Source organism: Triticum aestivum, chromosome 5B (genome assembly GCF_018294505.1).
Source record: "Triticum aestivum cultivar Chinese Spring chromosome 5B, IWGSC CS RefSeq v2.1, whole genome shotgun sequence".
Classification (NCBI taxonomy): domain Eukaryota; kingdom Viridiplantae; phylum Streptophyta; class Magnoliopsida; order Poales; family Poaceae; genus Triticum; species Triticum aestivum.
Window position 1 is genome coordinate 270,043,418 of NC_057807.1, and position 14,853 is coordinate 270,058,270.

The window sequence follows — 14,853 nt, forward strand, 5'->3', positions numbered from 1 at the left end:
CTGGAGCTCGAGCGTGCGGGATGGATGAGCGAAGGAAGAGGAAGGCGTGGGTGAAAAAGGGGAATCTGTATCTCTTTATAAAGGCGGTAGAAACTGTGCGCCTCCCCACTTGCCCGTTAAAATTGCTTATTCCCCAAGCGCCACGATTAATGACACGGTTGGGTTACCCACACCCGCATTGATGAGAATCCTGTGATAAGGGGACACAATCTCTGCTTCGACAAGACGTGCCAAGGAAACCACCTCGCAATATGTGCAGTACCTGGTTGAGAAAAAGGGTTCGAATAATGACCGGGCCGTGGCGTGATGTCACACTGTGAGAAGTTGTCAACAGATTAGATTTGTGGAATATTGTGCTCTCTACGGTGGTATGTGGAAATTATTTTGCAGGGCCGGACACGATCCTCGTGTTCAAAATCTTCTATGGAGTATCCGGAGAAGGAACCCGCCTTGCAATGCCAAAGACGATCTGCGCGCCGGACTCATCGTCATTGAAGCCTGGTTCAGGGGCTACTGAGGGAGTGCATAATTAGGGGGTCCTCGGATAGCCGGACTATATACTTTGGTCAGACTGTTGGACTATGAAGATACAAGATTGAAGACTTCATCCCGTGTCCGGGTGGGTCTCTCCTTTGCGTGGAAGGCAAGCTTGGCAATTCGGGTATGTAGATATCCTTCTCTGTAACCGACTCTGTGTAACCCTAGCCCCCTCCGGTATCTATATAAAACAGAGGGTTTAGTCCGTAGGACAAGATACACAATCATAATCATAGGCTAGCTTCTAGGGTTTAGCCTCTACGATCTCGTGGTAGATCAACTCTTGTAATACTCATATCATCAAGATCAATCAAGCAGGAAGTAGGGTATTACCTCCATCGAGAGGGCCCGAACCTGGGTAAACATCGTGTCCCCAGCCTCCTTTTACCATTAGCCCTAGACACACAGTTCGGGACCCCCTACCCGAGATCCGCCAGTTTTGACACCGACACCCACCCCCCTAGGGCGCGCCCTAGACCCTCGTGGCTGCCTCGTCTGCTTCTTGACGTCCACTCCAAGTCTCCTGGATTACGTTTGTTCCAAAAAGATCTCTCCCGAAGGTTTCATTCCATTTGGACTCCGTTTGATATTCCTTTTCCGCGAAACACTGAAATAGGCAAAAAAAACAGCAATTTGGGCTGGGCATCCGGTTAATAGGTTAGTCCCAAAAATGATATAGAAGTGTATAGTAAAGCCCATAAACATCCAAAACGGGTAATATAATAGCATGGAACAATAAAAAATTATAGATATGTTGGAGACGTATCACTAGACACTTCTCAACCTATTTGCTAGCCTTCGCCTATACTAAGTGGGAACTCCGCTTGTATGTCAAAAACCTGAAACCCAAGTTATTCTAGATGAGTCCACTATACCTACCTATATGCGGTATTACCCTGCCGTCCTAAGTAAATTTGCATGTGCCACCTCTAAAAACTTCAAATAGATATCCTTTTTGTGTGCCTGGATCGATCATGGAATGACAGGAGGTAGTCGGTATCCTCCATGCTAAGCGGGTTATTCTCAGGTCGAGCGTTTATTCACTCGCCATCGCACGAGAAAATGGGTGGTAATAGGGATGCCCAGTCCCAAACTACAAAAAGAAAAGAGCTTACAAATGATCAAACAAAAACTCCCAATGGAGTCATAACATTTACATTTCCTCTTGGGAACTGCCACTAGCGTGCTTCACATGGAAGATATTGATAACTGATGGTCGTGAAGTGAATAAGAAGGGTGCATGTCTCAAAATATCATTTACCTCTATTTTAAAATCTTGAGCTCTGGCTCCTATGCAAATCTCTGCTTCCCTCTGTGAAGGGACTATCTATTTACTTTTATGTTGTGTCATCACCTTCTCAAATAAGCGCCAGAACCTGAGAGCACTGCTATCATGTTGATGCATTGTGTATAGCTAATGTTGGGTGCATCATGACTGGATCTTTTTTATCATGAATTACAATGTTTAGTCGCTGCTTAAACTTTGGGGGTGCTCTGCATTTATGTTTTGCGGTCTTAGAAAGGGCTAGTGAAATACCACTATTGTCATATTATATTATAGTTGTTTTGACAACGTGTTGCTATTTGAGATATCTTATTATTGCTCTCTAGTTGTTTATGTCATTGATATGAGTTAATATAATATTTAAGAGTTATTGTCGACATGGTTAGTTATAATATTTGCTGAAAACCTGGGTGCTGTTTAAGCTTATTTAAACCAATAAAGAGGCTAGCCAACCCGCTCCCAGAAGACTCCGCTGATTTGAATCTTCGTTGGCCGTCGGATCTGCATTCTGGCGCTTTTGATCCATCGGATCTTCACAGCAGTTAAAACTAATTTTCACCTCGTAGTCGTTTTCATTGTCCAATGATGGGTGGGCTCGCGTGGCATGCTGGTTGGCTGGGTTGCCTGTTTTTGTGCGCAGGGCGTTTTGCCCAATCCGCACCGCGCGCTCCGCACCCAATCCCTCGTCCTCTTGTCTTACTCCCGCACCAGCCGTCACACATCCCTAGGCCTCCTTGCACTTTGTTCCCCGCCCGCTCGTCCCTCGGTTCTCCTCATCCCTCCTCTGCTCTAGCTGCTACGCCGCCTCTCCCTCCACAACGCGGCCAGCTCGAGCTCCACCTCCTCCATCTCAAGGAGACGACTGCACAAGACGTCCGGCGCCGTCACCATCGTCCTTGGCACAACTGAAGCACGTGATGCTTGCTGCGTCGTCGTCGTCCTTTCTCTCGCTGCCACCACCACCCTGACCGAGCCATCCCCGTGCTCTCGCTGAGCCTTCCCCTCCTGGGTCACTGACCCAGGTGGCGGAGAAGGAGAGGGTGAGCTCGAGGGGCTGGCAAGGGAGGAGGGGGTTGACGGGGTCTGATCTGGTGGCGGCAGATTGGAGCTCGAGCTCGAGGCGGAGACAAGGAAGGTCGGAAAATGAAGAGATGGGATGAAGGTGCTCGAGGCGAAGGACCGCTCATCGGCGAGTTCTAGCTGGAGGCGGCGAGATCCCTCTCCCAATCTCTCATTCTCTTGATTTTCCCTCTCCAAACCTTCATCTCTGTTCTCGCGCGTTGCACACGTCTGCTCCCCCTCACCACAACCAGCGTCGGTAGCCTGCATCCCCCATCAAGCGTGCATCAGCGCTGGATGTGCAAGCTTCAACGACCGCATCAACAACGATGGTGGGCAGGAAAGGAGTGAGATGGCGGTCATGATTTTCAGTCTGAAGTTGCTTTTACGAACTTTCAATCAATGTTAGCACTGAATATATATATAGTATTTCTTCTGCATTGAGCCAGATAGTTTAGCTGATAATTTGTTCGTTCTGCAGCCAAGCAGGGGAAGATAATGGTAACCAAGGCCACCTTTGTTGGTCATGGATTTAGAAGAAAGCCAACAGACTATGAAAAGGTTCTCATGGGACTCACCTTGAACTGAAATCTTTGTTCAACCTTGGTATAATTCTGTGACAGAAACCCCAGGTGGTCCAATATTTTGTTTGTTTCTTTAGTGCCTGTTGTTTTTTGGTTTGTTATAACCGAATTTACAGCCTACAATACATGCATTTCTTTTATTCTGTTTTGGTGGGTTCTAAACTATGAAATTAGGAAACATATAGTTTATTAGTTTGACACCTGCTCCAGGATAAATAATGGAAGGAAGAATTCTTACTTCATGGTGACACACATGACTGTCAAACTGCAGAAAATACTTGATTTATGTACTGTATGATTCCCGAGTTCCTTTGCTTTCAAGATTTAAGTGGGGAGAACTTATGAGCTTATAAATGAGTGATTCGGATTTGTCTAATTGAGAACTAGCAAATCATGAAGAGTAAGGGTTTTCTACTCGTATAGACTGGTTGGTCGATTGCATCTTGATACATCATACCTTAAACATCATAACTTCTAATTGGGGGACCAGGTTGATGCCCTGTCTGATGAGAATCTTTTGGGATGCACGGGCATATGCTTCCACCACTATATACAATGAGTACAACATTTAACATGGGCATGATGTTAAATTAGAGTGAATCTAAGGGCCTACTGGGTGCATAATCTGTGGCTAAATTATTTTAGATTTTTTGTGTGTGTGCGAGGAGCAGTTCTACTACCTCTTCATGGTTCGTCATTTACATATTAGTTGGATGATATCTCTTTATTCTGTTGTTGTGACTGACCAGCTGCTTACTTATATGGATAACTTGAACTGAAAGCAAGAGTAGAAGCCCATGAGATGAGACACAAGGAAAATATGCATGTTATTTTCAATTCTAATGTTTCAGTTCCATATTCTCCTACTTGACTGGATATGTGATGTATATACTGATTTCCTGCTACTATTTGAGTTATAACACTTTTTATGTTTCTCTGGCAGAAAATGGCACAATCATGATTCAGTTTGGTCAGCAAGTACCTAATTACAAGTCATCAGCTAGCGATTCTTCCCAAGAAGTGTTCGGAATGAGAAATGAAGCTTTAATGAGAAGAATATTGATGTTGTACAATAGCCGTAAGATCACAAGAGATTGACCTTTTGGGTGGTCTAATACTTCCTATATGGGCACATAGAAAAGCCACTACGCAAGTAGTTCAGTCTTTTCTTTAAAAACTGCTTTCTCTTACTACACAACCAGGCTCAATTCATACGTATGTAAATTTTACATCATACTTCTTCCATTCCCAAAACAAGGGTATTATTTCTCCCCTTCCCTAATCAGTGTTTCAGACCTTTTTTGAGTTGAGAATCTCACCTACAGCACATCAATTGTCTGTAAATAAATGTAACATGAATCACTCTCCAAAATCCTTGAAACTTGAGCTTCGATGAATATGAAGGTCTTTGTGTTGGCATACACTCCTTTATTCCAAATGGTGCTGATATAAAAACACCATCAGGGATTCCATGTGTACCATGTATGTCCATAAAAACAGCATTGATATATCAGCACACTAATGTGCTGATCTAAAAACATTTTTTTCTAAGTGACGGTTTCGAGTCGGCAAAAATATAGTGTATGTCCATAATGTGATGGCAACTGAGTATCCATGTGTACAGGGAAGGCATCAGTCTATATCGAAAAACACCAGCAATTTTATCCTAATTGTTAATGAAATTGTTGTTTATTGCTTCATATTGCCAATTGCACCTGCTTACATATATCCTTAAGTTTACTACCTCCTGTCCTTAGAAGCATCAGTTTGTCCTTATTTTTTGTATGCTCTGTTTCATCTAAATTGCGTACATCCATTTCCAACAGAATTAGGGGAGTCCGTATAAATTAGATATGTTCCTTTTCTTCTCAACAGGTGTCTATTATGAGTACTGCAATTTAGACATGATTAAGAATGGTACTGGAGTTTGCCTATCTATCATGGTTTTTTAGTTCTGCTTAGTTGATGGCCTCACGTAATGTGCCTCCATGGATGGAGCTCTCCGGGTCTGCCTTGTTGAATGTTCTACCATGGATGGAGCTTTTACTGATACCCTTTCTGAATAGCTGATATTTATTGTACCTCATTTTCGCTCCTAGTTGGCGGGGAACCCCTCCTGGTCGAGCCCCTAGCCCCCCACCTTGGCAACTGCCTGGAGAGGTGGATAGCTCGAGGACAACTCCCAATGTGCCGAGGAGATGGGAACATGTGAGCTTCTTTGTTTCTTTCTTCCTTCTTTCCTCATCTTCCCAACCTACAATTTGTTTTCTAATTTCTCTACAAGTTTTTCACGGGGTATTTTAGGCTATAGCTTGATTTGGCACTATCATGAAGTGGGGTAATTTTCCATATTGATATGGTTGGTATGCACATCCCACTAAGAAGCAAGGCGCAATAAAAGCTCATTCTCCATTTTGCAAAGGTTCCTTTTAGTAACTGATGCGTCCATGTTGATGCAGCTACAACTATGGTAATGTAGTTTATACTGCAGGGTCCATGATGCCTTTCTAAGTAATTTTACCGCAGATATTGTAGGGTGTTGTGTCGCTTAGCAAACTTGACTCCAGTATATGAAACTTTCAGAGTTCTAATTCGTCTGTGTTATAACAGATTTGGTTTGATCAATTCAAATTTCTTATTAAGGCATGTATACACAAATTGCAGGGTGTATTAGCGCTTAGGAAACTTGCTTTTAGTATGCATTATTTTCAAGCTTCAAGGTGTATTATTATTCATTTTTATGTTAGTTGTCTGTACTTGGCCTACATTTTTGTTTTCAAATAGTTCTGCCTCTCAATTTGATATTTCTATTTGCTTTTGCTTAGTAATATGATGTATTGTTTTCTTGCTCTAGGCCTACTTGTGTTCAAGGTTTAATTGATTGTGTTTCTTAAGGGTGTTTTTTAATGGCATCAACATGTGGCACTAATTCCATTCTGCATTGTACTGTGATTTTTCCAAGCAACACCATTATGCCAAAATTTTGCTCCATTTTAAGTTTCACTTGGATCACCAGCCTACTTTTTCTCACCTCATCATCATGGCCTTTCTTAAGGGTGTTCAGGCATTTTTGTCCTTCTGTAAATTAGTGGCATTAAATTAGTGGTCTTCTATTCGTGTTGCGAAACCCAATATGGCATCTCACCATTCCCCATGATCCACATGTTAACTGTGGATTTATTTAATGATAATAGGATATCAATTGCCTTTTCTTCAGGATAAGCTGACACCTAATAAGGATTAGGAGAACAACAGGTATGCTAAGAGACAACCTTTTGGGGTTAAGGATATAAACAACAACAGGGCTTATGAGGCCGAAGAGAGCTCGGGTGGCGTCTTTTGGTTCTTGAAGACCTGCACGTTCCTGGTGGAGTGGAGCAAAATAATTTGGAGGCCTTAAAGCTACTGCACTTCATCTAGTTAGGATCAATTCTTTGTTTCAGTTTGAAATATTCCCCAGTTCCTCCTATTTGATTGATTCATCTGATGGACATTTTGTCAGGCAAATAAACAAAAGGCATATGTATTGTTATGAGTGAAGCCATCCATACTCCCATGTGGGATTCAAGAAATAGAGAAATGTTATTGTTCTTCTACTAATTGTTTGCTTAGCCAAATGTACTGTAAATGATTTATTATTTTTCAAGGTATAGATAAATGTTATTGTTCTTCATTGTAGTGGATGATATCTATCCGAATTATTGAGGTGATGGAAGTACTACTGAGGAGTTTTGTCTTTGACTGAATGAAGTTGTCAAGGAAGAAGGAATATGTGTTCAGGAAGAAAGGATAAATAAGTCGCTTGATTCATGGGCTGAACTAGCTGCCATACGACTGCTTGGAAATAATGTGTCTAAGAGACACATGAATACTTTTTTTTTCAAACACACAAAAACAAAGTTGATAGACACACTACTCTTTGAAATGTGTTTTTTGATACATATTTCATAATAGGCATATCTACACCTAGGAGCCAAAACACCACTCTCCTTAACTGGTTTTATACATGGTGTTTAGTATACATATATTCTTAGGCAAAAAAGATATGTACTTCTTTTATATAGAAGGGTCTAAATTCTTACCGTGCGTAATTGCTCAAACATGAGATTACTAAAATTACATATATTTTCAACGTGATGTGGTTTTGAATAAGACTCTACGCTACCAAAGTAAAATGTGCATGTACATCTTATTGTAGACAACAAACCTATTTTTTTATTAAAGGGGGTTAAAATTATTACTGTATGTGCATTCTCACACCTAAAACAACTAATACATGTTTTTTTACAATGTGCACATGTATTCAAAAAAAGATACATGTATTTTCAGCGGCATGATTTTGAATGGGACTTTGTGCTACCAACTTAGAATATGTATATGCACTTCATTATAGACAACAAAATATAGTTGTTTCGTACTAAAGGGCATTAGATTTGTTACATAGATTTTGTTTCAAATAGAACTCTATGCTACAAGCCCCTGTTTTCCCCAACTAAGAGAGATTAAATTTGTTGCCATATGTGCTTTCACATAACAAAATCAACTAAACCATGGATTTCTTTTCATCGCAATCATGGAATTAGCAAGTCTCTGCGCCATTTGGCACAACGGGTCCATATGTGCTTTCAGTTTATCAACTAAACTGCTTCAGGACAAGCAAAGGTTTAAGCTTGGGGGAGTTGATACGTCTCCAATGTATCTACTTTTCCTAACGCTTTTCCTCTTGTTTTAGACTCTAATTTGCATGATGTGAATGAAACTAACCCCGGACTGACGCTGTTTTCAGCAAAACTACCATGGTGTTATTTTTGTGCAGAAATAAAAGTTCTTGTAATGGAACGAAACTTTGCGAGGAATTTTTATATCAAATAAGAGAATTTCTGGGACCAGGAAGGACCTGAGGGGGGCACCTAGGTGGGCACAACCCACCAGGGTGCGCCCAGGTGGGTGCTGCCCACCTGGTGGCCCTTCTGACCCTCAAACCGACGCTATAAAATCTCATATTTCTAGAAAAAATCTGGGAGAAAGAATTATCGCGTTTCACGAGACGGAGCCACCGCCAAGCCCTGTTCTTCCTCAAGAGGGAAGATCTGGAGTCCGTTTGGGGCTTCGGAGAGGGGGATCTTTGATCTTCGTCATCACCAACCCATCTCCACCGCCAATTCCATGATGCTCCCCACCGGGAGTGAGTAATTCCTTCATAGGCTCACTGGTCGGTGAGGAGTTGGATGAGATTCATCATGTAATCGAGTTAGTTTTTTTTAGGGATTGATCCCTAGTATCCACTATGTTCTGAGATTGATGTTTCTATGACTTTGCCATGCTTAATGCTTGTCACTTTTGGCCCGGGTGCCATGATTTCAGATCTGAACCGTTTATGTTATCACCATTATACCCATGTTCTAGATCTAATCTGTTGGCATCCTGGATATGGGGGTATCTAGCCCTGCCTGCCTGTGGCCCACCACGTGGCTCCATCAACAGCCTGGTACGGCCCAGCTTCAGCATCAGCAACACAAGACCCTTGTGAGGGGCCAAGCCTCACGAGGCGGACGATGCCAAGACCCCCGAGGGGATCGGCCTCCTCGGGCCGGCTCCCGAGGGGCGGAGAGTTCTATGCAAGGTTTACCTCACGAGGCTCAGCTGACGTGAGCCATGACGACCAAGGCCAGGTGGGCACCAGGCAGGCGCAGAGCGCAGGTTTCCTCTTCGGTGCAAAGGAGGCAAGCCACAGGCGTGGAGTCCCGAGGAATCAGCCAAAGGTTTCCATTTCGGTGCAACGAGACCAAGACCGCCAGGACGGCAGGATGGAGGTCACCAACGAGCCCACCGCGGCGTCACGACCAGAGGCTTTTCGCAGGCGAAGACTACTTTTGTCAGGATAAGCTGTACTACTTGTCCCCTTTCAAATCCGACCATTGTGGGATCCCTTCCTGCCAACATTTGGGAAGAGGACCAAGGCCACTATAAATAGGACTAGCCACCACCATAGAAAGGGGGCAGGTTGAACTGGAACACACCACACCAGCTCAAGAACACCTCACCTCCTGAGGCTAGTTCATGCACTATACTAGTTCATCCTCAGCCCTTCGGGGCTATCCACCAAAACGCTGGAGTAGGGTATTACACCGCAAGGTGGCCCGAACCAGGATAAACTGATGTGTCTCTTTGTCTCTTTGAGCTTGATGCACTAGGCTTAGAAGGATCGCGAGTAGGCAGGCTAGGTAGGTTGAGATCTCCACATGCACCCCAGAGTTTGAACCTTTCAAGGGTTTGCGGATCCCTTAATCCGACATTTGGCGCGCCAAGTAGGGGTGCGTCAGATCTTCTCTGCCGTCGACCAGTTCTCCGCCACTCCACCGATGCCATGGCCGACACCCCGAGGGCGCACGTCGAGCACTGGGTCGTCCAGGCCTCCATGACAGCGCCCACCGACGAGGAAGACCTCCACTCCACTCTGCTCACGGCCCGCACTCCACCAGGGGCGACCGGCCATGGAGGGCGCGTGGCGCAACCTTTTCCACTGGCACCACACTGCAGCCGTGCAGCACGCGCGATCTGCGAACTACGCTGCAGCGACCGCTCCGCACACACGCCGGGAACAAGCAAACATGCGGGCAACGGTCATCGTGGCCCGAGAGCTCTTACGATACAGGTTGCTGGAAAGTGGCCACGACGCCCTGTTGGAACGGGTCGCTGAGCTGCTGGATGCGGCGTGCAGGGGGGCGGCACTGTTCTGCACCCCACGTCGCAGGCGGTGGTGGGAGTGCGCGCTCACCCCTGACACAACTGCGCGCCCCCTCCCAGGCCCCCTGGAGAGCCTCTCGACACCGACCAGCCCCGTGGAGTAGCCCGCGCCACTACTAACGTGCCATCTCGCTGCGGGGCTGCTCCAGGCGACATCACCAGGGCCGCGCTGGAGTATCGGCCCCTGGCCGGCAGGACCAGAGGGCAACTGAAGAAGGCGGGAACGTGAGGCAGCCGGGCGGCGCTCCTGGAGCGAACAGCCCGGAGGCCTACGTCCCCATTGCGATAGATCCAAGGCACGCGCGGGGAGAGGGCCCCAGCCGATCCCCCACGCCAGGCTGGGCACTGGACATACACGAGGCCGAGCTTTCCTTCGAGCCGCCACCAAGCCCCGCCAACATCTCCAACGGCGACAGCCTCTGGCTTCAGCTAATGTCGCAGGAGCATGCTTACGCTGACCATGGATCGCAGGTGAACCAGGGTGCGGCTGCCACCAGGACTCTCAGGCCGACGGATCCCCCACAGGAGCACGAAGGACGTTGGGAGCAGCGCGGGGGAAGCCCGACGGCAGGGCCATCCTCACGCTGCACGGAGCAGGGCCCTGCCTGGAGGTAGGTTCCCCGCTGGGGAAGGCGCTGAGGGAGTCCTGGATTAAGGGGTCCTCGGACAGCCGGACTATATATTTGGCCAGACTGTTGGACTATGAATGTACAAGATTGAAGACTTCGTCCCGTGTGCGGATGGGACTCTCCTTTGCGTGGAAGGCAAACTTGGATATTCTGATATGTAGATTTCCTTCTCTATAACCGACTCTGTGTAACCCTAGCCCCCTCCAGTGTCTATATAAACCAGAGGGTTTAGTCCGTAGGACAACAACAATCATAATCATAGGCTAGCTTCTAGGGTTTAGCCTCCACGATCTTGTGGTAGATCAACTCCTGTAATACTCATATCATCAAGATCAATCAAGCAGGAAGTAGGGTATTACCTCCATCGAGAGGGCCCGAACCTGGGTAAAACATCGTGTCCCCTGCCTCATGTTACCATTAGCCTTAGACGCACAGTTCGGGACCCCCTACCCGAGATCTGCCAGTTTTGACACCGACATTGATGCTTTCATTGAGAGTTCCACTGTGCCGTCGCTGTAAGGCTTGATGGCTCCTTTGGTCATCTTCAACGATGTGGTCCAGGGGGAGGTTTTCCTTCCCGGACAGATCTTCGTATTCAGCGGCTTCGTACTACGGGCCAACTCGCTTGGCCATCTGGAGCAGATCTATAGCTACGCCCCTGGCCATCAGGTCAGGTTTGGAAGCTTAAACTATACTATCGACATCCGCGGAGACTTGATCTTCGACGGATTTGAGCCCATGACAGGTGCGTTGAACGGTCACGACGGGCATGACCTTGATCTGCCGTCAGACAGTATTCGGGAGATCGCGCCTGCGGGGGCACCGGGAATCAATCCAGAGCAGATCGTGCCTTCTGAGGGCGGGTGGATGGACCCCGTCACGGAAGCCGCACACTCATCGGCATCGGAGCCGAACACTGATCCCACCTCCTGTGAGGGTGGTGTCATCGGACCCTCGGACTCGTCTCCGACTGCAGGATCCGAACCACGTGCGCCCGTGCCTATCTAATCGGATTGGGCACCCGTCATGGAGTTCACCGCCGCGGATATTTTTCAGCTCTCTCCCTTACACTACAAAAAAAAGACACATCCGTGACATTTTGGGCCGAACGAAAAAAAATTCTGTCATACATATGACACTTCTATGACGATAATTGTGACAGAACCCGGTATCATCATAGATGTGGTGGGATCCTACTTCTATGACAAAAAATCATGACAGAAAATGGGATTTTCGTCCTGGGCAGGCCGGAGACGCAGCTGCATGACATTCTTTGGGCCGTCCATGACGGAAAAAACCATGGTAGAAGCAAGGGGGAGGAAAATTTCGGGGAGTTCTCGGTTATGGTGGGAGGTCAGGGCCGAGAGATGCGCGTTTCTCTCATACAAGTACGTGTGTGTGTCCGAGGCATTGGCTCTAACTGAACCCTAGTGAGGCGTTGGGCTCCAACTAAACCCGAGCGATTGCACTGCAGGCTATGCGTTACTGAACCCGAGCGATTGATCGATGGCTGTTAACTAAACCCGATCGAGCGATTCCTTCGCTACTGCTGCTAACTGAAGCCGATCGATTGGATGAACAGTGAGTGTTGCGGGGGGGTTTGGATGAATAGTGAGCGGTGGCGTTGCCTCTGGATTAACAGGACCCCATGGTGTGGAGGGTTGGATGAACAGTAGACGGTGGAGGGTGGTTGAACAGGACCCCGTGGTGTGGAGGGCTGGATGAACAGTAGACGCTGAAGGGGTTCCCGTGGAGGGGTGGTTGAACAGGAGCTGGTGGAGTAGCGCGCGGTGGAGGCTAGATGTACAGGAGCCCGTGGAGGCTGGAGGAGGTCGACGGTATCCTGTGGAGGCTGGAGGAGGTCGACGGTGGAGATGAACAGTATCCCATGGAGTCCCGTTTTGCGGTACGCCACACCCCTCCCGATGAACAGTGAGGGAGTTCCGGACTAGGGGGTGTCCGGATAGCCGAACTATCATCATCGGCCGGACTCCAAGACTATGAAGATACAAGATTGAAGACTTCGTCCCGTGTCCGGATGGGACTTTCCTTGGCGTGGAAGGCAAGCTTGGCGATACGGATATGTAGATTTCCTACCATTGTAACCGACTCTGTGTAACCCTAGCCCTCTCCGGTGTCTATATAAACCGGATGGCTTTAGTCCGTAGGACGAACAACAATCATACCATAGGCTAGCTTCTAGGGTTTAGCCTCCTTGATCTCGTGGTAGATCCACTCTTGTAACACACATCATCAATATTAATCAAGCAGGACGTAGGGTTTTACCTCCATCAAGAGGGCCCGAACCTGGGTAAAACATCGTGCCCCTTGTCTCCTGTTACCATCCGCCTAGACGCACAGTTTGGGACCCCCTACCCGAGATCCGCCGGTTTTGACACCGATATTGGTGCTTTCATTGAGAGTTCCTCTCTGTCGTCACCGATAGGCTCGATGGCTTCTTCGATCGTCATCAACGACGCAGTCCAGGGTGAGACCTTTCTCCCCGGACAGATCTTCGTATTCGGCGGCTTTGCACTGCGGGCCAATTCGCTTGGCCATCTGGAGCAGATCGAAAGCTACGCCCCTGGCCGTCAGGTCAGATTTGGAAGTTTGAACTTCACGGCTGACATCCGCGGGGACTTGATCCTCGATGGATTCGAGCCACAGCCGAGCGTGCCGCACTGTCACGGCGAACATGATTTAGCTCTGCAGCCGGACAGTACCCTGGAGGCCGCACTCGAACTCGCTCCGATCTTCAATTCGGAGCCGGCTGCGCAGATCGAGGACGGATGGCTAGACACCGCCTCGAGGCCTGCAACCTCTACGGCGATAGAGCCGAACCCTGACCTTGTCCCTCATAAAGCTCGTGACTCCGAGGCGTCAGACTCCTTGCCGGACTCCGAACCTCCTGCGCCCCTCCGATCGAATCCGATTGGGCGCCGATCATGGAGTTCACCGCAGCGGACATCTTTCAACACTCACCTTTTGGCGACATCTTGAGTTCGCTAAAACGTTTCTCGTTATCAGGAGAGCCCTGGCCGGACTGCGGTCAGGACAGTTGGGATGCGGACGACGAAGAAATTCAAAGCCCACCCACCACCCACTTGGTAGCCGCTGTCGATGATCTAACCGATATGCTAGACTACGACTCCGAAGACATCGACGGTATGGACGACGATGCCGAAGGCGAACAAGAACCAGCGCCTATCGGGCACTGGAAAGCCACCTCATCATATGACATATACATGATGGATATCCCAAAGGATGGGAATGGCAAAGGAACAGAGGAGGATGACCCCTCCAAGAAACAGCCCAAGCGCCGACGTTAGCGGCGCCGCTCTAAATCCCGCCACAGGAAGAATGAAGATTCCGGCACCGGAGATAACAATACACCGGACAGTGCCGAAGACAACCCACTCCAGCAAGATCCAGCGCAGGAGGATGGAGACGCCAGACCTCATGAGAGAGCGGCAGAAGAAGAGGTAGAGGATTATATGCCTCCATCCGGAGACGAAGCAAGCCTCGACGACGATGAATTCGTCGTGCCTGAGGATCCCGTCAAACAAGATCGTTTTAAACGCAGGCTTATGGCCATGGCAAACAGCCTCAAGAAAAAGCAGCAACAACTTAGAGCTGATCAAGATCTGCTAGCCGACAGATGGACTGAAGTCCTCGCGGCCGAAGGGCATGAGCTCGAACGCCCCTCCAAAAGCTACCCTAAACACAAGCTGCTCCCCCGCTTAGAGGAGGAAGCGTACGAACCTGCATCACCAGGAGATAATACGGCTAACCGACCACCCCGTGGTCGCGACAGAGAGGCCTCTAGGCCCTTCAATAGACCCGTACCCCGGCATCGCTCGAAAAGCACAAGGCCACAAGGGAATGCTCCGGACTTGCGAGATATATTGGAGGATAAGGCAAGACAATCAAGATCGATCTACGGATCGCGTGGGCGCCCCACGGTACATGACGACAACCGTTGTGCCGGACACAGTAAGTCCGGCCGGGCCGA

The 14,853-nt window shown here is 47.9% G+C and overlaps 1 long non-coding RNA gene across 1 annotated transcript; it reads left to right on the plus strand.

The window, feature by feature from the left end:
• Positions 1–2,508: 2,508 nt before the first annotated feature.
• LOC123111315 (uncharacterized) lies at positions 2,509–7,138 on the plus strand. Its single transcript, XR_006454365.1, has 3 exons — positions 2,509–3,285; positions 3,363–5,673; positions 6,683–7,138. It is a non-coding gene; the product is annotated as an uncharacterized lncRNA (long non-coding RNA).
• Positions 7,139–14,853: the final 7,715 nt, after the last annotated feature.